Genomic DNA, 25,492 nt, shown 5'->3' on the forward strand with positions numbered 1-25,492 from the left:
TTACTTTCACCTGCTAAGTTTCGGGGATAGTTTGTTAAACAGCAACAGATGACTAATGCAGAAACTTTTCAGGATGTGTAGAGTTTCTCTCTGCAGTGACTGGTTTTTAAACAGTCTGACTTGATGGCACTCAGCCTTTTGTTGTGGCTTTTCATGAATTTTATCATGAAAGGGTGCTGTATTTTGACAAATGCTTTTTCTGCATCTATAGAGATGAACATGTGATGTTTTTCTTTTGATCTGATTGTGTGGTGTATTACATTGATAAATTTTCCTTTTTTTTAAGTATTAGAGTATTTAATTACTCCAATAAAGAATAAAAACAACAAAAACCAAACCATTATCATACACATATGTTAGTACTACTAATTACAAATCTTATGTTGTGCTTTCATCATTTCTATTCATTTCCAAACATTCACAAACAACATTTTTACCAATTCTGCACATACTAAATATCAGATTTCCATTCACTAATTACATTCTATTCCCTGGTGATTTACATACTAGCTATTAACTCCATGAGTTTGCTCATTATATTTATTGCATAATAGTGAAATCATACATTATTTGTCCTTTTGCTTGCTTCACTCAAAACAATGTCCACTGGGTTCATCCAGGTTGTCATATGCTTCATGACATCATTTCTTCTTATAACTGCTTAATATTCTATCAAGTGCATATATCACAGTTTGTGTATCCATTCATCAGTTTATGTAAATCTAGATTGTTTTGATCTTTGGGCAATTGTGAATAATGTCACTATGAAGATTGATACAGATGTCTGTTACTGTTATTGTTCTCAGTTGTTCTGGGTGAATAGCTACTAGTGGTATTGCAGGGTCATATGACAAATCTATGTCCAACATCTTTAGAAACCACAAGACTTCCACAGTGGCTGTAACATTCTATATCCCCAAAAGTGATGTATAAGAATTCCTATTTCTCGACATCTTCTCTAAATCTTTTAATTTTCTGTTTTGTTAGTAGTGGCTATTCTAGTAGGAGTGAAATGATATCTCATTGTAATTTTGACTTGTATTTCCTTCCTTAATAGACAATGCTGTTGAACATTTTTTCATGTTTTTTTTCCTGCTTTTTGTATTCTTCTTTAGAAAAATGTCTCTTCAGATCTTAGATTTTTAAATCATGATTTTAAAATCATGTCCTTTGTCTTTTTATTGTTGAGTTGTAGGATCTTTTTATATGTCATGGATTTAGACCCTTGTTGGATGTGTAATTTCAAAGTATTTCTGCCATTGACTAGGCTGCCTTGTAACCCTCTTTACAAAGTCATTTGAAATGCAGAAATATTTAATTTTGAGGAGGTCACATTTAACTATTTCTTTTTGAGAAGTCTGATATTATTTACTTATTTTTTTTCTTTTTCTACATTTTCTTTTTTTTTCTTTTTTTTATTGATTTTGTAAAAATATTACATTAAAAAGTATGAGGTCCCATTCGACCCCACCACCCCCACCACACCCCTCCCCCCCCCAGCAACACTCACTCCCATCATCATGACACATCCATTGCATTTGGTAAGTACATCTCTGGGTATCTCTGCACCTCATGGTCATTGGTCCACATCATGGCCCACACTCTCCCCCATTCCATCCAGTGGGCCCTGGGAGGATTTACAATGTCCGGTGATTGCCCCTGAAGCACCATCCAGGGCAACTCCAAGTCCCAAAGGCGCCTCCACATCTCATCTCTTCCTGCCATTCCCCATACCCAACAGCCACCATGTCCACTTTTCCCACTCCATTGCCACCTTTTCTCTGAGGTCCTTGGATTGGTTGTGTCCGTTGCACCTCTCTGTCAAGAGGAGGCTCAGATTCCACATGGTTACTGGATGCAATCCTCCTGCTTTCAGTTGTAGGCCCTCTAGGCTCCATGGTGTGGTGGTTGTCCTTCTTCAACTCCATCTTAGCTGAGTGAGGTGAGTCCAATAATTCAGATTGTAGGAGCTGGAGTCTGTTGAGCTCAGGGCCTGGCTATCATATTGTCAGTAAAAAGATTCAATCCCCTAAATATATCTTAAACCCCAATACCAACTACAATTCCAGTAAAGTAGCATGATAGTCTTATGAAAAGAGATCCTCTCTGGGTCCAGTTTTATCACTCAGAAACACCAGCTCCATAGAAGGGCCATCTGACATGGCAGTGAACCCTATCTGCCATGACCGTAGAACCCATGGGTCCCTTTAGCCCTCAAAGGAACCAATACCTGGGGATTGTATCTACTTTATCTGTCTCTTAGACTCTGCTCAGTTGTGCATAAGGGAAATCCTTCTGACAGCCTCCAGACTCTTTTTTTTTTAGAGACTCATAGCCATATAAACTTATTTCTCCTTTCTATTTCCCCCTTACATTAGGTCAAACAGCATTTTAAAGTCATATTATTCTATGTAGACAGGGATATTCTACTGATCCGCATCAAACCTTCAATTCAAGGTCATTTTCCAGTTGCATTATCAGTTGTTAGTTGATAGTGATCCCTCGGTGCCAGGGAGGCTCATCCCCGGGTGTCATGTCCCACGCTGGGGGGAATGCATTGCATTTAGATGCTGAGTTAGGCTTCGAGACTGGCCACATTTGAGTAACATGAAGGCTGCCAGGAGGAGATTCCCAGGCACAGTGCTGATCTAGGCCTTGTTCTTATTTCAGGCCTGTAGGCTCACAAGCATAGTCATTAGTATCAGGGGCTTACTGTTGGACCTTCTTTCCTTCTCGGTCCTTGCCGCTGCACTTGGGGGGCTGCTGCTGCTCCCCTAGGGACCACGGCACAGCACCCCCAGCCAGGGACCCAGTACCCCCCAGCTTTAGTTTTTAATTGTTGCCACTATGAGTATATCCAAACATTACCATGCACCCTGGACATATGCCCTGTATAGCTCCCTGTAAGCCATTTATCCCCTGTCAATAGTATCCCATACCAGTATTTCTCCACTGCCATTGTTGGACCACTCTGGGATCCAGAACTTTCTGAATATTGAAGCCCCAATATCATGTCAGGATCTCTTACTAGCAAAATGGAATATAGTGATGGGTTTAAAGGGTAGATATAGAATACGTGTTGACTTGGGAAAATTCTACATCCTATCTTTTTCTTTTCCCTTTTTTTTCCCCTAATTATTGACCTTCTTTTCACAAGAGCCCTAGACGACAGCAATTCATGTATGCAATATACAGCACTCCCACACATCCATTACAAAACCTTTTCCCTTCCACAGCGATACTCTTACAACCTATTCACAACATATTTAGTTAAAGTGATGTACATAGTCTGAGACAATAGCTTTCAAACCAAGTGACATCTGTGCTTACATTGTGGTACATACTTTAGGACACGCAATTTTCTAACATTTTTAGTTATCCTACGTTTTACATTATGGTTTACATTGTCATTCTGTCGTCCCATATATGTTTATGATGTAATATTACATATTTTATATCCTTCCTTGTGTATTCTCACGAAACTCCTCTCTTACCCCTCATTTACATTGGTTTCACACATTTAACATACATTTTCTCATCCCCTTGGTGCCCACAGTGACAGCCAACCTCCGTTTCCCGAGGTGCCACGTCCAGAGATACTTGCAACAGTGTTCAGGTCCTAAATTGCTCAGCTGCCCCAATGCCCTGGGAGCCAACCTTTCTCCAGAGAGATACAGTTCCCTCTATTTGATGGCATTAGTCCTCCCCAGGATGTGGGTCCACCCCCACTCTCACTACTTGGGTCTCTACCCAATGGTATCACCCACTCTGGCAAAATGGGCATTCAGACATTCCCCAGGATCCCGTCCCGCATCGGGCCATCCCTTCCGAGCATCCTAAACAGGTAACCCTCTTAATTATATTTTGATACGATTTTTTCAGCATTTTACTCTCAACCAACACCTGACACTCTCCTGTGTTCGTATGTTACCCCTCCCTCCCCCCACTTTTTGGGCAATATTACTCATCTGCCCATCCCCAGCCCCCCTCAAACCCGCAAAGCCCCCCCAAAGGCAGCCCCTTGCCCCCATTTTATCTCTTCTTTGTGTTCATACTTACCACCAGCTCATCATAAATTCCACCCCTGCAGATGGCGGCTCACATCCTTCCTCCACCCCCTGATTTCCTGTAAGCCTATCGTTCAGTCTCTAGCTCTCTGAGGCAGCTTGTTTATTTCATATCATTGAGGTCATGTAGTATTTGTCCTTCAATGCCTGGGTTGCTTCACTCAACATAAGGTTCTCAAGATTCATCCGTGTTATCACGTGTGTTTGTAGTGTATTTGTTCTTACAGCCGCGTAGTATTCCATTGTGTGTATATACCACATTTTATTGATCCACTCATCTGTTGATGGGCATTTGGGTTGATTCCAACTTTTGGCGATAGTGAACAATGCTGCTATGAACATTGGTGTACATATATCAGTTTGTGTCCTTGCTTTCAGTTCTGCTGGGTATATACCCAGCAGTGGTATTGCTGGATCATATGGCAAATCTATGGTTAGCATTTTAAGAAACCGCCAAACTGTCCTCCAGAATGGTTGGATCCTTCTGCATTCCCACCAGCAGTGGATGAGTGTTCCCCTTTCTTCACATCCTCTCCAGCATTTGTATTCTTCTGTTTTTTTTAATAGCTGCCAATCTTATGGGAGTAAGATGGTATCTCATTGTTGTTTTGATTTGCATTTCTCTGATAGCTAGAGATTTGGAGCATTTTTTCATGTGCTTTTTAGCCATTTGTATTTCTTCTTTGGAGAAGTGTCTGTTTAAATCTTATTCCCATTTTTGAAATGGGTTATCTTTTTATTTTCAAGATATATGAGTTCTTTATATATGCAAGTTATAAGTCTCTTATCAGATATATGGTTGCCAAATATTTTCTCCCACTGTGTAGGCTCCCTTTTTACTTTCTTAACAAACTCCTTTGAGGTGCAGAAGGCTTTAATTTTGAGGAAGTCCCATTTATCTATTAGTTCTTTTGATGCTCGTGCTTTTGGTGTGATATTCATGAAGCCATTTCCTATTACTAGATCCTGTAGATGTTTCCCTACACTGCTTTCCAAGGTTTTTATGGTCTTGGCTCTTATATTTAGGTCTTTGATCCATCTTGAATTGATATTTGTATAAGGTGTGAGATGGTAATCCTCTTTCATTCTTCTACATATGGCTATCCACTTCTCCAGACACCATTTGTTGAATAGGCCACTCTCTCCCAGTTGAGAGGGTTTGGTGGCTTTATCAAATATTATATGGCTATATATGTGAGGTTCTATACCAGAGCTTTCAATTCGATTCCATTGGTCTGTGTGTCTCTCCTTATGCCAATACCATGCTGTTTTCACTACTGTAGCTTTGTAGTATGTTTTGAAGTCAGGTAGTGTGATTCCTCCAATTTCGTTTTTCTTTTTCAGTATGTCTTTGGCTATTCGGGGTCTCTTTCCTTTCCAAATAAATTTCATAGTTAGTTTTTCTAGTTCCTTAAAAAAGGCTGTGTTGATTTTTATTGGGATTGCATTGAATGTGTAGATCAGTTTTGGTAGGATAGACATCTTGATAATATTCAGTCTTCCTATCCATGAACAAGGAATATTCTTCCATTTATTTAGGTCTTCTTTAATTTCCTTGAACAGTCTTGTATAGTTCTCGGTGTATAAGTATTTTACTTCTTTATTTAAATTTATTCCTAAGTATTTGATTTTTTAATTTTCTATTGTGAATGGTATTTGTTTCTTGATTTCCTCCTGAGCTTGCTCATTATTGGTGTACAGAAATGCTACTGATTTTTGCACATTGATCTTATAACCTGCGACTTTACTAAACTCATTTATGAGTTCTAGAAGCTTTGTTGTAGATCTCTCAGGGTTTTCTATGTATAGGATCATGTCATCTGCAAATAATGAAATTTTGACTTCTTCCTTTCCAATTTGAATGCCTTTTATATCTGGTTCTTGCCTCAGTGCTCGAGCAAGTACTTCTAAGACAATGTTAAACAGGAGTGGAGACAATGGGCATCCTTGTCTTGTTCCTGAGTTTAGAAGGAAGGATTTTAGGATTTCTCCATTATAAACAATGTTGGCTGTAGGTTTTTCATATATACTCTGTATCATGTTCAAAAAATTTCCTTGTATTCCAATCTTTTGGAGTGTTTTTATCAAGAAAGGGTGCTGTATTTTGTCAAATGCTTTTTCTGCATCTATAGATATAATCATGTGATTTTTTTCCTTCAATCTGTTTATATGTTGTATTACATTGATTGATTTTCTTATGTTGAACCATCCTTGCATACCTGGAATAAATCCCACTTGGTCGTGGTGTATAATTCGTCTAATGTGTTGTTGAATACGATTAGCAAGTATTTTGTTGAGTATTTTTGCATCTAGGTTCATTAAAGAAATTGGTCTGTAATTTTCCTTTTTTGTGGTGTCTTTGTTTGGCTTTGGTACTAGGGTAATGTTGGCGTCATAGAAGGACTTCGGCAATGTTCCATCTGTTTCGATGTTTTGGAATAGTTTCAGCAGGATTGGTGTTAGTTCTTTCCGGAATGTTTTGTAGATTTCACCTGTGAAGCCATCTGGCCCTGGGCTCTTCTTAGTTGGGAGATTTTTAATGACTGATTCTATCTCTCTGCTTGTGATTGGTTTGTTAAGATCATCAATTTCCTCTTTCGTCAATATGGGTTGCTTATGTGTTTCTAGGAATTTGTCCATTTCCTCTAAATTGTCATTTTTGTTGGAATATAGTTTTTCAAAGTATCCTCTTATGATAGTCTTTATTTCTGTGGGGTCAGTGGTGATATCGCCTTTCTCATTTCTTATTTTGTGTATTTGCATCTTCTCTCTTTTTTTCTTTGTTAGTCTCGCTAAAGGTTTGTCAATTTTATTGATCTTCTCAAAAAACCAGCTCTTGGTCTTGTTTATCTTTTCAAGTGCTTTCTTATTTTCTATTTCATTTAGTTCTGCTCTTATCTTTATTATTTCCTTCCTTCTTCTTCCTGTTGGGTCACTTTGTTGTTGTTTTTCTAATTCCTTCAAATGTGCAGTTAATTCTTCAATTTTTGCTCTTTCTTCTTTTTTGATATATGAATTTATGGCTATAAATTTCCCTCTCAGTACTGCTTTTGCTGTATCCCATAAATTTTGGTATGTTGTGTTATCATTATCATTTGTTTCAAGGTAGTCATTGATTTCTTTTGAGATTTCCTCTTTGACCCACTGTTTTTCAAAGAGTGTGCTGTGTAATTTCCAAATCGTGGTGTGAAACCTGGGCCTCTGTCCCTTGCAAATTTCCAGCTTGACTCCACTCTGGTCAGAGATATTGTTTTGTATGATTTCAATCTTTCTGAATTCATTCAGCCTTTCTTTGTGGCCTAGCATATGGTCTATCTTGGAGAATGAACCATGTGCACTTGAGAAGAATGTATATCCTGCTGTGTTTGGGTGTAATGATCTATATATGTCTATTAGCTCCAGCTCCTCTATTATACTGTTCAAACGTTTTGTTTCTTTAATGATTCTCTTTTGAGATGTTCTGTCCAAGATAGATAGTGGTGTATTAAAATCCCCCACTATGATTGTAGATGCATCTATTGTTTCACTTAGTTTTTCCAGCGTTTGTCTCACGTACTTAGAGGCACCCTTGTTAGGAGCATAAATATTTATGATTGTTCGATCTTCTTGACAAATTTTCCCTTTCACTAAAATGTAGTATCCTTCTCTGTCTCTCACAATTGTTTCACATTTAAAGTCTATTTTGTCTGATATTAATATAGCTACTCCTGCTTTTTTTTGGTTATTGTTTGTTTGTATGATTGTTTTCCAGCCATTCACTTTCAATCTCCATGCGTCTCTGGGTCTAAGATGTGTCTCTTGTAGACAGCATATAGATTGGTCATATTTCCTTATCCAATGTCCCAGTCTGAATCTTTTGATAGGTGTGTTTAACGCATTGACATTCAGTGTTATTACTTTCAAGGAATTATTTGTGTTAGCCATATTTTTATTGGATTTGTGTTTGTCATATTTTGTTTGTATTTTTTTCCCCGTCTAGTTTGTCTTTTTTTGTTGCTCTTATACTCTCCTCCAACTCTGCCTGTCCTGTTTTTTCTTTTGTTCCTGCAGAACTCCCTTTAGAACTTCTTGAAGGGGAGGTTTCTTGTTGGTATATTCTTTCAGTTTCTGTTTTTCTGCAAATATTTTGAACTCTCCATCATGTTTGAATGTTAGTTTAGCTGGACATAGTATTCTTGGTTGGAAATTTTTTTCCTTTAGTACCTTGACTATATCATACCACTGCCTCCTTGAATCCATGGTTTCAGATGAGAAATCAGCACTTAATCTTATGGAGCTTCCCTTGTATGTGATGGTTTTCTTTTCTCTTGCTGCTTTTAGGATTTTCTCTTTGTGTTGAGCATTGGATAATTTGATGAGTATATGTCTGTGGTGGGCCTGTTGGGGTTTATGACAAGTGGAGTGCGCTGTGCTTCTTGGATATGTATGTCTGTCTCTTTCAGTAGATTTGGGAAGTTTTCAGCCATTATTTCCTGCAACACTCCTTCTGACCCCTTTCCCTTCTCTTCTCCTTCTGGAATACCTATATTATGTATATTTGAGCGTTTTGCATTGTCATTCAGGTCCCTTAATCCTAGCTGGAGTTTTTCTATCTTTTTATCGACCCCTTCTACTATCTGTTTGATTTCTGATGTACTGTCTTCCACATCACTAATTCTCTGCTCTGCCTCTTCTAGTCTGTTGATATTTGCTGCAAGTGTATTTTTGATTTCTTGAACTGTGGTGTTCATTCCCATCATGTCTGTTATTTTTTTGCGTATGTCTGCAATTTCCCCTCCCAGTGTTGTCTTCATGTTGTTAACCTCTTTCATTACTTCATCAAATTTGTTGGTGATAAATGTTGTGAGAGCTTTCATTGCTTGTGCGAAGTTCTGCTCCCCTTCCTGATTTTTAGTTTGTTGATTGGATTCAGCCATGTTTTCCTGGTTACTGATTTGGTTTTTTCAATTTTTGTTGCTTTCCGGTCATCCTTTTATCTTGACGAGTTTAATCAGTTCCTTAGCTTCTTTGTCTAGTCTTGGAGATTAATTAGCTGTTATTTTTGTGTAAGTGTTATATCTTCTTTTTGTCACTTTGTTCTTCTTATTCTAATTTCTTGTTGCTGGTTAAGTTCACTTTAAAGGAAAGTATTAGTGCCAGGGAAGGCAATTGTGTAAGCAAGGAAAAAGTGTAGAATAGTATTGGTGATATATGTTAACAAAGCAAGAATATGAGATCTGGGAGGATGGAGGTTAGATTCATGTAAATTGTATAGAGTTATAGCTGTAGGTAGAGTACCTTTTATGAAGTAGATGACTGAATATGGGAGGAATATGGTATGAACTACAAAGCTATTGTTTTCGTGAGAGAGGGAAAAAGAAAAGAAAGGTAATAGTTTCAAGAGTGGATACCAGACAGAAAACAGAACAAAGGTATTAGAAATTAAGAGTTAGACATTTTGTGGATCAAAGAACAGGAGGTGGGGGGTGGAGTATAGGAGAGACAGTAGATGATAGTGGATATCGAGATGCAGGGGAAGGGGGATAGTGTAGGTAGCCTAAATCAGTTCACACAGAAATGAGGCAGTGGAGGATCGGAAAACCCAGCAAATGTGAGGTGTTCCCTGTAGCACGTATTGTGTACTTGAATTAAAATAAAATAAGTGGAAAATGAGGGACAAGAGGGAAAGAGAAAACCGAAAAAAAACACCTAATTATAATAAAGAAAAAAGAAAGACAAGAAGGAAGGAAGAAAGAAAAAGAGGATGGGCAAACGGTGGGGAACAGATGGGGGAAGAGAGATACAGGTATACACATGTCACAATTGCAACACTATCTAAAACAACAACCAAAAAAACCCTAAATAACTGTATAAAAGAAAGGACTTTGGGGGACACGCTAGGAGAAAAGACTAGGGGATAATGCAATATTAGCAATCAGGGCGTCAAAAAGAGTAAAAAATAAGATAAAGTGAAAATAAAAACAAAACAATAAGAACCAATAAAGATAAAATGCAAACGTTAAGGTCCAGGGCACTCAAGGACCCCAGGTAGACCCCAGGGCGTGATGGATTCAGGGGTGGAAAGTCTGAGACACTGAAGACTCAAGAGGTGTGAGTCTGGGGTGTGGACCGCCAGAGTCCAGGGGACCCAGACCTGGCAACCTCAAATCTGGTCCACAGGAAGCTTAGGAGCCCCGCAGTGCAACACAGCCCTCAGGGACCCCGTAGCTGGGTGCCAGCCCCGTGGGGGAAGCCAGGTCCGCAAACTCTATATTAAATGTCTGATCCCTGCAATTCACCTACTCCTCAGGGTTTCAGCCTTTGGACAGCTCCCTCCCTGTGCTCCCACAAAATGGCCACTTGAGGGCGCCTCTACACTGCAGCCAGTTCAATGACCCAGATCCCAAGCCCCGCCGGGTAGGGTGGGCTTCAGCTGGAAACGCCGAAAACAGACTCCAAGACCGGAAATCCCAAACTTCACAAAATATTCCCCAATCGGCTTCCAAACGTGTCCCCCTCCCTCAGTGCACCCTACAACAGTCTCCCAATTGTGTCCCCTTATTGCCAAAAATCCAATTCCATTGTAGATCAGCAGCCGGACCTGTGGGGATGGGGCTCCAGGCGGAAGCGCTACTCCCCCTGTCCAGTGACCAAAACGTCCCCCGCTTCACAACAAAACACCGTCTGTCTCCCCAAATCGATCTGCAAAGGAGTCTTGTCCCATCAACCCCTCACCAGCCGGCCCAGTATCCGCGAATTCCTCAGCACCACAAAACCTCCAGAAGAAGGAAAAAAAAAAAAAAACCCTGGCTGCGGAGGCTCCCCGAGGTGCAGCAGTGCCCGATACCGCGGCTCTGCCCACCGAAGGAGGGAACTTCCCACGCCCAGCTGGGACCTCCGTTTATATATTATAGACGTACCCTCTCTGTTACCTTCCCACCAAATTGACGTCCAGACACCTTCCAACCAGCGAAAATACCCGAAACAGCGCGGTCCCAAAGAGCCTTCAACGCTGCCCAGCCGCCCCCTGCAGAGACATTACCAGGCAAGCTCACTCAGCCACCATCTTGCCCCCTCCCACCTTATTTACTTATTTATCCCACTTGTTGTTTTATTACTACCTTCTATTTTTTAAAAAAAGATACATAAATCACACAAAAGGTTACATTTTAAAAAATAAAAGATTCCCATATACTGCACTCCTCTCCACCCACACACCATCCATATCATCAACCTCTTTCATCAGCATGGCACATTCATTGCATTAGATGTATACATTTTGGAGCACTGCTATACAGCATGAAATATAGTTTACATTGTATTTTGCACTCTCACCCAGTCCATTCAGTGGGTTTTGGCAAGATATATAATGACCTGCATCTGTCCCTGCAATATCATTTAGGATAACTCCAAGTCCCAAAAGTGCCCCCGTATCATACCTCTTTTTCCCTCTCCCTGTCCTCAGCAACTCCCTTGGCCACTGTCTCCACATCAATGATAAGTTTCTTACATTGCTAGAATCGTAATAATTCTATAGTAGAATTATTCTTCCATCCTGAGGACCCTAGGATGGTGATGTCCACTCCATCTTTAAATAGAGAGGGCTTTTAGATCATACATGGCTGATGGATGGGATTCCCCTGCTTGCAGTTTTAGGCTGTCTTGGTTCCTTCATGTGGTGGTTGAACATCCTTACCTCCCAGCTAGCTGACCTGAGCTAAGTCCAATGCACTGGAGCATAGGTTTTGCAACACTGTTGAGACTCAGAGCCCAACTGGCACATGAATAGTACAGAGATTCTAGTCTCCTGAGCATGAACCAACCCCAGCAACAATCACAGATTTAGTAAAAGTGATAAAAGAGGCATGTGTAGAAAGGTCACATCTGATTCCAACACACTCAGGAGCACAAATTCCAAAGTAGGGCACACTGGCAAGACATTGAACTCCAGAGCCATCTGTCATGACTGTAGGACTTGGGTGTCTCCATAGCCCTCAGGAGCACCATACCTGGGGTAGTATTTTCTTTGGCTGTTTCTGAGATACTGCTGAGAAATGCTTAAATACAACCCCTCTGGTTACCTCCAGACTAGTTTTGAAGTCTCTTAGCCATACAAACATATTTGTCCTTAACATTTCCCCATTTTATTCAAGGTCTTTTTCTGGTTGTATCACCAGCTGGTTCTTGGTAATAATCCCTTGGTGCCAGTAATGCTTATCCCTGGGAGTCATATCCCATGCTTGGGGGAATGTAATGCATTTACATACTGGATTTGGCTTAGAGAGTCGTCACATTTGAGTAACATGGAGGCTCTTAGGAAGTAACTCTTAGGTACCCTGCACCTCTATGCCTAGTTGAAATTTCAAGCACACAGGCTCATAAGCATAGTTATCAATATCAAAGGCCCATTATTGGACCCTCCTTTTTCACAGGTCTTTGGTCTTGCACTTGGGGATTGTTGTTCCTCCTTTGGGGAGTGCAACAGATTATCATGGAATGGGACCTCTGTTCTCCCTCAGTTGTCTTGTGAAACTCTACCCACTATGTCAACACCCAATGAACATCTGATCATATCTATATATCCTATATGCATGCCCTGGAGAATTCCCTCCCACCTGAGCATTCCCTGTCAATGACACCCCACATCAGTGTTTCTTCCCAGACATATTTGAAGCCCTCTGTGATCCAAAACTTCTTCAAAAATGAAGTCTAATATACTGCCAAATTCAATGAATAGGTAAGTGAAATAGTAATGATAGTTTTAATGTGATCAATTTTCTTATGGTGAACCATCCTTGCATACCAGGAATGAAATGCACTTGGTCATTGTGCATAATTCATTTGATGGTTGTTGAATATAATTAACAAGTATTTTCTTGAGGTTTTTAGCATATAGGTTCATTATAGAGATTGGTCTGTAATTTTTCTTTCTTGTGTAATCTTTGGCTTTGTTATTAGGGTAAATTTGGCATCATAGAATGAATTAGGAAATGTTCCTTTTACTTCTATTTTTTCAAATGGTTTAAACATGACTGGTATTAGTACTCTCCAGAATGTTTGGTAGACTTCTTCTGTGAAGCCATCTGGTTAAGGGCTATTGCTAACTGGGAATTTTTTAATGACTAATTCAATCTTGTTATTTGTGATTGGTCTGTTGATTTCATCAATTTCTTCTTTCTTTAATGAAGGCTGCTTGTGTGTTTCTAAGATATTGTCCATTTCCTCTAAATTTTTCTTCTCGATGGCATTAAATTTTTCAAAATATCCTCTTATGATACTCTTTATTTCTGCGGGGTCAGTGGTAATATCCCTTTCCTCATTTCTTTTTTTATAATTTATTTTATCTATTCATTTTTAGAAAAAATATTAATTCAAAAAATATGAGGTCCCCATTCGCCCCCACCCCCCCACCCCACCACTCCCCCCACAGCAACACTTTCCCCCATCATCATGACACATCCATTGCATTTGGTGAGTACATCTCTGAGCATTGCTGCATCACATGGTCAGTGGTCCACATCATAGCCCATACTCTCCCACGTTCCATCCAGTGGGCCATGGGAGGATCTACAATGTCCGGTAATTGTCCCCACAGCATCACCCAGGACAACTCTAAGTCCCGAAAATGCCTCCACATCTGATCTCTTCCTCCCATTCCCCGCACCCAGCAGCCACCATGGCCACTTTTTCCACACCAATGCCACATTTTCTCTATTATTAAGCACAATAGTTCATGAATAGAATATCATTAAGTCCACTCCAATCCTTACTGTATTCCTCCTTCCTGTGGACCTTGGCTTGGTTGTGTCCATTCTACCTCTAAGTCAAGATGGGGCTTAGATTCCACATGGATGCTGGATGCACTCCTCCTGCTTTCAGTTGTAGGCACTCTAGGCTCCATGGTGTGGTGGACATTCTTCAACTCCATGTTAGCTGAGTAGGGTAAGTCCAATAAATCAGAGTGTAGAAGCTGAAGTCTGTTGAGGCTCAGGGCCTGGCTATCATATTGTCAGTCCAGAGATTCGAATCCCCTAGATATATCTTAAACCCTAGCACCAACTACAATTCCAGTAAAGTAGCATGAAAGGCTTGTGAAAAGAGATCACATCTGAGTCCAGCTCCATCACACAGAAACACCAAATCCAAAGAAGGGCCAACTGACATGGCAGTGAACTCCATCTGCCATGACCATAAAACCTGTGGGTCTCTTTAGCCCTCAGAATAACCAGTACCTGGGGTTCTATCTACTTTATCTGTCTCTGAGACTCTGCTCAGGTGTGCATAAGGGCAATCCTTCTGAAAACCTCCAGAGTCTTTTTTTAGAGACTCATAGCCATATAAACTCATTTCTCCTTTCCGTTTCCCCCTTAATTTAGGTCTAAAGGCATTTTTAACTCCTGTTATTATATGTAGACAGGGATTTTCTGCTGGTCCGCGTTGAACCTTTAATTCAAGTTCATTTTCTAGTTACGTCATCAGCTGGTACTTGGTAGTGATCCCTCGGTGCCAGGGAGGCTCATCCCCAGGTGTCATGTCCCATGCTGGGAGGAAGGCATTGCATTTACATGCTGAGTTTGGCTTCAAGACTGGCCACATTTGAGTAACATGGAGGCTGTCAGGAGGGAACATATAGGCACGGTGCTTCCCTAGGCCTTGTTCTTATTTCAGGTGTATAGGCTAACAAGCATAGTCATTAGTATCAGCGGCTTACTGTTGGACCCTCATTCCTTCCTGGTCCTTGCCTTTGCACCCGGGGGACAGCTGCTGCTCCTCTAGGGACCACAACAGAGACCACCCCAAGCCAGGAACCCATTACACCCCCAGCTGTTGTTTTTAATTGTTTCCACTATGAGTATATCCAAACATTTCCATGCACCCTGGACACATGCCCTGTATAACACCCTGTCAACCATATGTCCTCTGTCAATAACATCCCATAGCAGTATTCCTCCACTGCCATTGTTGAACCACTCTGTGATCCAAAATTTCCTGAAAAGTGAAGCCCAATATAATGCCAAGTTCCCTTAATAGTAAAATGGAATATAGCGATGATTTTAAAGGTTAGATATAGAATACATATTGATTTGGAAAAATTCTACATCCTATCTTTTTCTTTTCTTTTTTCCTAATTATTAAGTTTCTCTTCACAAGAGCCATAGATCATGGTAATTAATATATACAATATAAAGTACTCCCACATATCCAATATAAAACTTTTTCCCTTCCACATCGATAATATTTTAACTTATTCATATCATATTTACTGAAAGTGATGTACAGATATTGAGACAATAGATTTCAAACAAGGTAACATTTGTGTTTACACTGTGTTTTATAATTTAGGCTATACAGTTTTCTAAATTTTTAGTTTTCCTATTTTTTACATTATGGTTTATATTATTAGTCTGTCATCCGCTATATGTTTTTGGTGTAATATTACATGTTTTATACCCATCCTTGTGTAATTTTGTGAAACACTTCTATTACCCTCACATTTATGTTGGTTCCATCTATTAAATATATATTTCCCCCTCCCTTTGGGGCCCACAGCGACAGTCAATCTTCATTTATTGAGGAGCCATGTTCAAAGATAATTGCAACAATGTTGAGGGCTTGACTTGCTCAACTGCCCTAATGCCCTGGGAGCCACCATTTCTCTTGAGAGATACAGTTCCCTCTATTTGATGGCATTAGTCCTCCCCAGAATGTGGGTCTATCTTCACTCTCATTATATGGGTCTCTACCCAATGGTATAACCCACTCTGTCAATATGAGCATTCAGATATTCTCTAGGAGTCTGTGCTGTGTCAGATTATCCCCTTTAAGTATCTTAAACAGGTAACTTTCCTAATTATATTTTGAAAAGGTTTTCTCAGCATTATACTCTCAACCAACACCTGACAATCTCCAATGTTCATATGTTGCCCCACCCTCCCCCCACTTTCTTGGGCAATATTACCCATCCACCCATCCCTACCCCCCTCAAACTCCCAAAGCCCCACCCAAAGGTAACCCTATGCCCCCATTTTATCCCTTCCTTGTACACATACTTACTTCCAGCTTATCATAGATTTTACCCATGTAGATGTCAGTTTACATCTTCCTCTACCCCCCGATTTCCTATAAGCTGATCATCCAGTCTCTAGCTATCTGAGGCAGCTTGCTTATTTCAAATCATTGAGGTCATGTAGTATTTGACCTTCAATGCCTGGGTTGCTTCACTCAACATAAGTTTCTCAAGATTCATCCATGTTTTCACGTGTGTTTGTTTTGTATTTGTTCTTAAAGCCGAGTAGTATTCCATTGTATGTATATACCACATTTTATTGATCCACTCATCTGTTGATGGGCATTTGGGTTGATTCCAACTTTTGGCAATAGTGAACAATGCTGCTATGAACATGGGTGTGAATATATCAGTTTGTGTCCTTGTTTTCAGTTCTGCTAGGTATATACCCAGCAGTGGAATTGCTGGGTCACATGGCAAATCTATGTGTAGTTTTTTGAGAAACCACCAAACTGTCCTCCAGAATGGTTGGATCCCTCTGCATTCCCACCAGCAGTGGATGAGTGTTCCCATTTCTTCACATCCTCTCCAGCATTTGTATTCTTCTGTTTTTTCATTGCTGTCAATCTTTTGGGAGTAAGATGGTATCTCATTGTAGTTTTGATATGCATTTCCCTGATAGCTAGAGATTTGGAGCATTTTTTTCATGAGCTTTTTAGCCATTTGTATTTCTTCTTTGGAGAAGTGTCTGTTTAAATCTTTTTCCCATTTTTAAAATGGGTTGTTTATCTTTTTATTTTCAAGATATACGAGTTCTTTATATATGCAAGTTATAAGTTTCTTATCGGATATATTGTTGCCAAATATTTTCTCCCATTGTGTGGGTTCCCTTTTTACTTTCTTGACAAACTCCTTTGAGGTGCAGAAGGCTTTAATTTTGAGGAAGTAACATCTGTCATTTTGTTCTTTGCTGCTCGTGCATTTGGTCTGATGATCATGAAGCCATTTCCTATTACAAAGTCTTGTAGATGTTTCCCTACACTGCTTTCCAAGGTCTTAATGGTCTTGGCTCTTATATTTAGGTCTTTGATCCATCTTAAGTTGATCTTTGTAAAAGGTGTCAGATGGTAATTCTCTTTTATTCTTCCACATGTGGATATCCAGTTCTCCAGGCACCATTTGTTGAATAGGCCATTCTCTCCCAGTTGAGAGGGTTTGGTGGCTTTATCGAATATTATATAGCTATATATATGCGGTTCTATATCAGAACTTTCAATTCGATTCCATTGGTCTGTGTGTCTCCCCTTATGCTGATCCCATGCTGTTTTCACTACTGTAGTTTTGTAGTATGTTTTGAAGTCAGGTAGTGTGATTCCTCCAATTTCATTTTTCTTTCTCAATATGTCTTTGGCTATTCGGGGCCTCTTTCCTTTCCAAATAAATTCCATTGTTAGTTTTTCCAGTTCCTTAAAGAAGGCTGTGTTGTGTTATATTGGGATTGCATTGAATATGTAGATTAGTTTTGGTAGGATAGACATCTTAGTAATATTTAGTCTTCCTATGCATGTACAGGGAATATTCTTCCATTTATTTAGGTCTTCTTGGATTTCCTTGAACCGTCTTGTATAGTTCTCGGTGTATAAGTTTTTTACATCTTTAGTTAAATTTATTCCTAAATATTTGATTTTTTTATTAACTATTGTGAATGGTATTTGTTTCTTGATTTCCTCCTGATCTTGCTCATTATTGGTGTACAGAAATGTTACTGATTTTTGTGCATTGATCTTATAACCTGCGACTTTACTAAACTCATTTATGAGTTCTAGAAGTGTTGTTGTAGACCTCTCAGTGTTTTCTATGTATAGGATCATGTCATCTGCAAATAATGAAACTTTGACTTCTTCCTTTCCAATTTGAATGCCTTTTACATCTGGTTCTTGCCTCAGTGCTTGAGCAAGTGCTTCTAAGGCAGTGTTAAATATAAGGGGAGAGAGTGGGCATCCTTGTCTTGTTTCTGACTTTAGAGGGAAGGATTTTAGGATTTCTCCATTGTAAATGATGCTGGCTATAGGTTTTTCATATATACTCTTTATCATGTTCAAAAATTTCCTTGTATTCCGATCCTTTGGAGTGTTTTTATCAAGAAAGTGTGCTGTATTTTGTCAAATGCTTTTTCTGCATCTATAGATATAATCATGTGATTTTTTTCCTTCAATCTGTTTATATGGTGTATTACATTGATTGATTTTCTTATGTTGAAACATCCTTGCATCCCTGGAATGAATCCCACTTAGTCGTGTTGTATACTTCGTTTAATGTGATGTTGAATAGGATTAGCAAGTATTTTGTTGAGTATTTTTGCGTCTAGGTTCATTAGAGAAATTGGTCAGTAATTTTCCTTTCTTGTGGTGTCTTTGTTTGGCTTTGGTCCTAGGGTAATGTTGGCATCATAGAATGCGTTAGGCAATGTTCCTTCTGTTTCGATTTTTTGGAAGAGTTTCAGCAGGATTGGTTTTAGTTCTTTCCAGAATGTTTTTAGGATTCACCTGTGAAGCCATCTGGCCCTGGGGTCTTCTTAGTTGCGAGGTTTTTAATGACTGATTCTATCTCTTTACTTGTGATTGGTTTGTTGAGATCTTCAATTTCTTCTTTTGTCACTATAGGCTGCTTATATGTTTCTAGGAATTTGTCCATTTCCTCTTAATTATCATTTTTGTTGGAATAAAGTTTTTCAAAGTATCCTCCTATGATAGTATTTATTTCTGTGGGGCCAATGGTGATAACTCCTTTCTCATTTCTTATTTTGTGTATTTGCATCTTCTCTCTTTTTTTCTTGTTAGTCTCGCTACAGGTTTGTCAATTTTATTGATCTTTTCAAAAAACGAGCTCTTGGTCTTGTTTATCTTTTCAAGAGCTTTCTTATTTTCTATTTCATTTAGTTCTGCTCTTATCTTTGTTATTTCTTTCTTTCTTTCTGTGGGATTACTTTGTTGTTGTTTTTTTTACTAATTCCTCCAAATGTGCAGTTAGTTCTTCAGTGTTTGCTCTTTTTTGATGTATGAACTTATGGCTATAAATTTCCCTATCAGTACTGCTTTTGCTGTATTCCATAAATTTTGGTATGTTGTGTTATCATTATCATTTGTTTCTAGGTTGTTATTGATTTCTTTTGAGATTTCCTCTTTGACCCTCTCTTTTTCTAAGAGTGTACAATTTAATTTCCATATCTTGGTGTGAGATCTGGGCCTCTGGCCCTTGCTGATTTCCAGCTTCACATCACTGTGGTCAGAGATATTATTTTGTATGATTTGAATCTTTCTGAATTCATTAAGCCTTTCTTTGTGGCCTAGTATATGGTCTATCTTGGTGAATGATCCATGTGCACTTGAGAAAAATGTATATCCTGTTGTGTTTGGGTATAATGATCTGTATATGTCTATTAGATCCAGCTCCTCTAATATGCTGTTCAAATATTTTGTTTCTTTAGTGATTCTCTTTTTAGATGCCAGAGTTGATTGGTGTGTATTAAAATCCCCCACTATAATTGTAGATGCATCTATTCTTTCACTTAGTTTTTACAGCATTTGCCTCACATATTTAGAGGCGCCCTTGTTAGGAGCATAAATATTTATGATTGTTTGTTCTTCTTGAGAGAGTGTCCCTTTCACTAATATGTAGAATCCTTCTTTGTCTCTCACAATTGTTTCGCATTTAAAGTCTATTTTGTCTTATCTTAATATAGCTACTCCTGTTATTTTTTGGTTATTGCTTGCTTGTAAGATTGTTTTCCAACCATTCACTTTCAGCCTCCATGAATCTCTGGGTCTAAAATGTGTCTCTTGTAGACAGCATATAGATGGGTCATATTACCTTATCCAATGTCCCAGTCTGAATCTTCTGATAGGTGCGTTTAATCCATTGACATTCAGTGTTATTACTTTCAAGGAATTATTTATGTTAGCCATATTTTGATTGGACTTGTGTTTGTCATATTTCGTTTGTTTTATTTTCTTATCCTTTTGTCTTTTTTGTTGCTCTTACACTCTCCTCCAACTCTGCCTGTCCTGTTTTTTCCTTTCTTCCTGCAGAACTCCCTTTAGAATTTCTTGAAGGGGAGGTTTCTTGTTGGCATACTCTTTCAATTTCTGTTTATCTGTGAATATTTTGAACTCTCCATCAATTTAAATGCAATTTAGCTGGGTAGAGTATTCTTGGTTGAAAATGTTTTTCTGTTAGTACCTTGACTATATCATACCACTGCCTTCTTGCCTCCATGGTTTCAGATGAGAAATCAGCACTTAATCTTATGGAGCCTCCCTTGTATGTGATGGTTTTCTTTTCTCTTGCTGCTTTTAGAATTTTCTCTTTGTCTTAAACATTGGATAATTTGACAAGTATATGACTTGGGGTGGGCCTGTTGGGGTTTATGATGTTTGGGGTGCATTGTTCTTCTTGTATATGTATATCTGTCTCTCTCTGTAGATTTGGGAAGCTTTCTGCCATTATTTTCTGCAACACCCCTTCTGAACCCTTTCCCTTTTCTTCTCCTTCTGGGATGCCTATAATACATATGTTCATGTGTTTTGCATTATCATTCAGGTCCCTAAGTCCTAGCTGGATTTTTTCTATCTTTTTATTGATCCATTCTACTATCTGTTTGATTTCTGATGTACTGTCTTCCACATCGCTAATTCTTTCCTCTGCCTCTTCTAATCTGCTGCTATTTGCTGAGAGTGTATTTTTGATTTCTTGAACTGTGGTGTTCATTCCCATCATATCGGTTAATTTTTGGCATATGTCTGCAATATCCTTTCCAAGTGCTTTCTTCATATTGTTAATCTCTTCCTTTACTTCATTAAGTTTGTCTCTGATATATGTTCTGATATCTTTAATTACTTGTGCGAAGTTTTGCTCCCCTTCCTGGTTTTAAGTTTGTTCATTGAATTCAGCCATGTTTTCCTGATTACTGGTTTGGTTTGTAGTTTTTTGTTGCTCTCTTGTCATCATTTTATCTTGACAGGTTAAATCAGTTCCTTAGCTTCTTTGTCTAGTCTTGGGGATTAATTAGCTATTGTTCTTGCATAAGTGTTACATCTTCTCTTTGTCACTTTGTTCTTCTTATTCTAATTTCTTATTGCTGGCTGAGTTCACTTTGAAGAAAAATATTAGGGCCAGGGAAAGGCAGTTGTGTATAAAAGGAAAATGTGTAAAGTAGTATTCTTAATAAATGTTAACAGGGCAACAATATGAGACCTGGGAGGATGGATATTAGATTCATGTAAGTTGTGTAGATTTATAGCAGTAATTAGAGTACCTATAATGAGGTAGTCGATTGAATTTGGGAGGAATATAGTATGAATTAAAAAACCAGTGTTTTCATGAGAGAGGGAAAGAGAAAAGAATTACAATAGTATGAAGAGTGGATAAAAAACAGAAAACAATACAAAGATAATAGAAATTAGAAGTTAGACAATTTGTGGACCAAAGCAAGGGAGGTGGAATATAGGACAGACAGTAGATGATGGAGGATATCAAGATGTGGGGGAAACGGGATAGTGTAGATGTCCAAAATTATTTCACACAGAAATGCAGAAATGGAGGATGAGGAAACCCAGGAAATATGAGGTGTTCCCTGCAGCTCCTATTGTATAATTAAGATAAAATAGAATAAGAAGAAAAAGAGGGAAAAGAAAAAAAAAGAGGAAAAAACGGGTTTGAGCAAAGAAAAGGGAGGGAAACAAGCAAGAAAAAGAAAAGAAGAAAGAGGGAGAGAGAAAAAAACCCTAAATAAATGAAAAAAGACCTTGGGGGATATAGTGGGAGAAAAGATTAGGAGATAATGCAATATTATCAAGCAATGCAATAAAAACAAATGAAGAAAGAGAAAAAGGAAAGAAAGAGAAAAAAAACCCTCAAACACCGAGTGCTAGGACAATCAAGGACCTCTGATGGACCTCAGGGCATGGTGGATTCAGGGATGGGAATTCTGTGATATTGCAGACTCAAAAGGTGTGAGTCTCTGGGGTGTGGGCCACCAGGGTTTAGGGGACACAGACCTGGCAACCTCAAATCCGGTTAACAGGGAGCTTGGGAGCACTGCAGTGCAACACAGTCTTCAGGGATCCCTGCAGCTGGGTGCCAGCCCTGTGTGGGGGGGTCACATCTGCAAAACTCTGACCTCTGTGTCAGAAACCCAAAATTGCCCCTCTCACAAGAGTCTCTTCTGTCGCTGTCTCACCAAGTCAACTTTAGGACACCTCCCACCCTGCAAGCCCATGAAACAGCCTGCTGGGGGCACATCTATATTGCAACCAATTTAAAGACAGCCACAGATGGGCAGCCAGCCCTAGGAGGCAGGGCTCTAGCCAGAAGTGCTGATCTCCATGTCAGAAACCCCAAATTCCATGCATCGCAAAAAACTCCTCCATCTCTGTTTCACCTAATCGGCTTCCAGACACCTCCCGTCCTGAAAGCCCCCGATACACACTGCTGGTGATGCCTCTATATTGCAACTAATTTAAGAACCACTGCAGATCGGCAGCCAGCCCTAGGAGGTGGGGCTCTAGCCAGAAATGCTGATCTTCCTGTCAGAAACCCAAAATTCCACGCCTCGCAAAAAACTCCGTCTCTGTTTCACCAAATCGGCTTCCAGACACCTCCCACCCTGCAAGCCCCCCAAACAGCCTCCTGGTCATACCTCTATATTGCTACCAATTTAAGGACCACTGAAGATCGGCAGCCAGCCCTAGGGGGTGGGGCTCTAGCTGGAAACGTTGATCTCTGTGTCAGAAACCCAAAATTCCATGTCTCGCAAAAAACTCCTCCGTTTCTGTCTCACCAAATCGGTTTCCAAACACCTCCTGCCTTGCAAGCCCCTGAATAGCCCACTCAGGGCTTATGAATTCCCCAGCACAGCAGAGCCTTCAGGAATCACCACTGCTGTGCCGTGTGCCCCAGGGAGGAGCGTCCTGCATGCAGCCCCTATCTCCATAAAAGAGAGCCTCAATTCTACCTTTTACATGAATCTTCTTTGTCACTGTCCCACCAAATTGATGTCCAGACACCTCCTGCCCTGCAAAACCCCGAAACAGCCTGGTCCTGAGAAATTTCCAACACTGCCCAGCTGCTTCTTTGCAGGAGAAACTATAAGGTGCACTCACTCAGACGCCATCTTGCCCCACCTCTCCATCATTGTATCTTGATGGGTTTATTAATTTAATTAGTTTTTTCATGTCAGGTTTCAATTAGCTGTTTTTGTGTGCATGTTAAGTCTTCCCTTTCTCAGTTTGTTCTTATTCTATTTCCTTCTTGTTGGCTAAGTTCCCTTGAAGAAAAATATTAGGGGCAAATACAGCAAAAGGGGTGAGAAAAGAAAAAGATAATAGTAGTATTGATAGTGGATGGTAACAGAAGAACCACGTGAGATCTAGGATAATGGATATTGAACTCATATAAGCTGTGTGCAGTTATAACAGTAAAAAAGTGGACCACATATAATGGGATAGTAAACTGAGCATGGGGAGGGATATAGTATGAATTAAAAGGCCAGTGTGGTCTGGAGAGAGGGAAAGAGAAAAGAAAGGACAATAATAAATCTAGTGAATAAAAGATAGAATACAGAATAGAGGTATTAGAAATAAAAAGTCAGAAATATTGGGGGCTAAATGAAAAGAGGTGGAATGCAGAAGAAACAATAAATGATAGAGGAGAGAAATGTGTAAAGGACAGGGGATAGAGTTGGTAGCCAAAATCAGTACACACAGGAAGGAGAAAATTGAGGGCATGGAAGAAGAGCAAATAATTATTGCTGCCTGCAGCACCTAATATAAAAAAAGAGAAAAGAAGGGGAAAAAGGGAAAATGGAAAGGGGAAAAAAGCAAGTAAACCACAGAGAAAGGAAAAAAAGAATAAAAGGGCCATGGGGGGATAAAGAGGAAGGAGAAACAAGAAAACATGCCAACAGGAAAGACAAGACAATTCCTCAAGTAAGGGATCTTCTTTGCAATTGAATAGACTTTTTAGGAGTCTCACCTTCCCCCTTTCTCCCTTCCTCACTTTCCTCTTTCCCAGGGCAGGAGGAAGGCTGTGTGAGGGCTCCCCTTGGAGATTCAAGTGGATCCCTGGTGAACCAACTCTCCTCAGAAAATACTGTCTTAATTTCTTGAGAGAGAGCACCCACCCCTTGCCAGGAACCCTAAATATGCTTTTGTAAGCCTGGAAACACTGTCTACTGCTCTTCTCCCTTAGGTATGCTACAGAGGGGCTAGTTAATTTTCTGACTCCATGTTCTCTCCAGCCAAGTTTCCTATCCCAGGGCATTTAGGCAAATCAGGCTCTCTCAGCAGATTTGCCACTCCACTCTTCCTAGGCTCTCTGCAAGTCAGCTGGTATGCCCCTCCAAACTCAGTAAAAGGGGGGACCAGAAAATTGAATCTGCACTCCTTGGGCCCCTCTGCACCTCCAACCTAAACCTTCCCACTCCTGAAGTTAGCCCAGTGGGCTAGGGCAATGCCAGATTTCCGGGAGTATTGGGTTTGGGAAACTGAGGCCTGGGAGAATGTGAACTTGGGGTACGTGGTCTGTGAGATATGGGTTGTGGGGCTTCAGGGAACATGGACTTAAGGCCCATGCACTTAGGGGAACACAGGGCTTGGGAAATCTGCCTTGTGGCCAGTAGTTCTCAGGGAAACCTGCAGCCCTTTGCCCTAGGGGGAAGGGATTTACCTTCCCACAGCTTCTGAGTTCAGTGTTAAGAATCCCACAATTTTACCTTGTGGAAGTACTAATTTTGTTGTAATCTCTCCAGATTAACATCCAGACACTTCCTGCTTTGTAGTTTCCTGAAATATCTCTGGCAAGAACACGTCACCACTCAGCAGGTCCTGGGGTCCATGTGGGCCTTTCTTGGAGAATCATGCAGATCCTTTTTAGTCAGCTGTCATGACCTTGGTGGGCCCTGTGTCCAGCTTCCACCCACACTCCTGGGACTGTGGGGGACTGCAGAGTGTGGGCCCCTGCTCCTAGCGGCCTGGCTCACTGTAAATCGTAAACTCCCCTTACTGGTCCTGAGGACAGGCACTAACCACCTGACAGTGGTTCCTGCTCTCCTGGATTTTTAATTTGTTCTTTTTACTGGTCCATATCTTCTTCTTTCTTACTATGGTTTACATGCTTTTGCTGGCATCTAGGCATCTGATTATATTGGTGAGTTTACTGTGATGACTTTCTTTGGTGAGTCTTTCCATTGGAGGTATCTTTTTCAACCTCCACCAGATGGTGTTTCTGGGTCAGTTAATACTGTGTTTCAAAACTGGCCTCTTCTGCTCAAACTCACTAATCAATAGTTACACTCAGCTCTCTGCCACACCCTCATTCTTCCCAGGAAGAAAATATCCATTCTACCCTCAGGGGGCTATGGCACCAATCCCTGCTGTAGGTG

Source organism: Dasypus novemcinctus, chromosome X (assembly GCF_030445035.2).
Source record: "Dasypus novemcinctus isolate mDasNov1 chromosome X, mDasNov1.1.hap2, whole genome shotgun sequence".
In the NCBI taxonomy this organism is placed as follows: domain Eukaryota; kingdom Metazoa; phylum Chordata; class Mammalia; order Cingulata; family Dasypodidae; genus Dasypus; species Dasypus novemcinctus.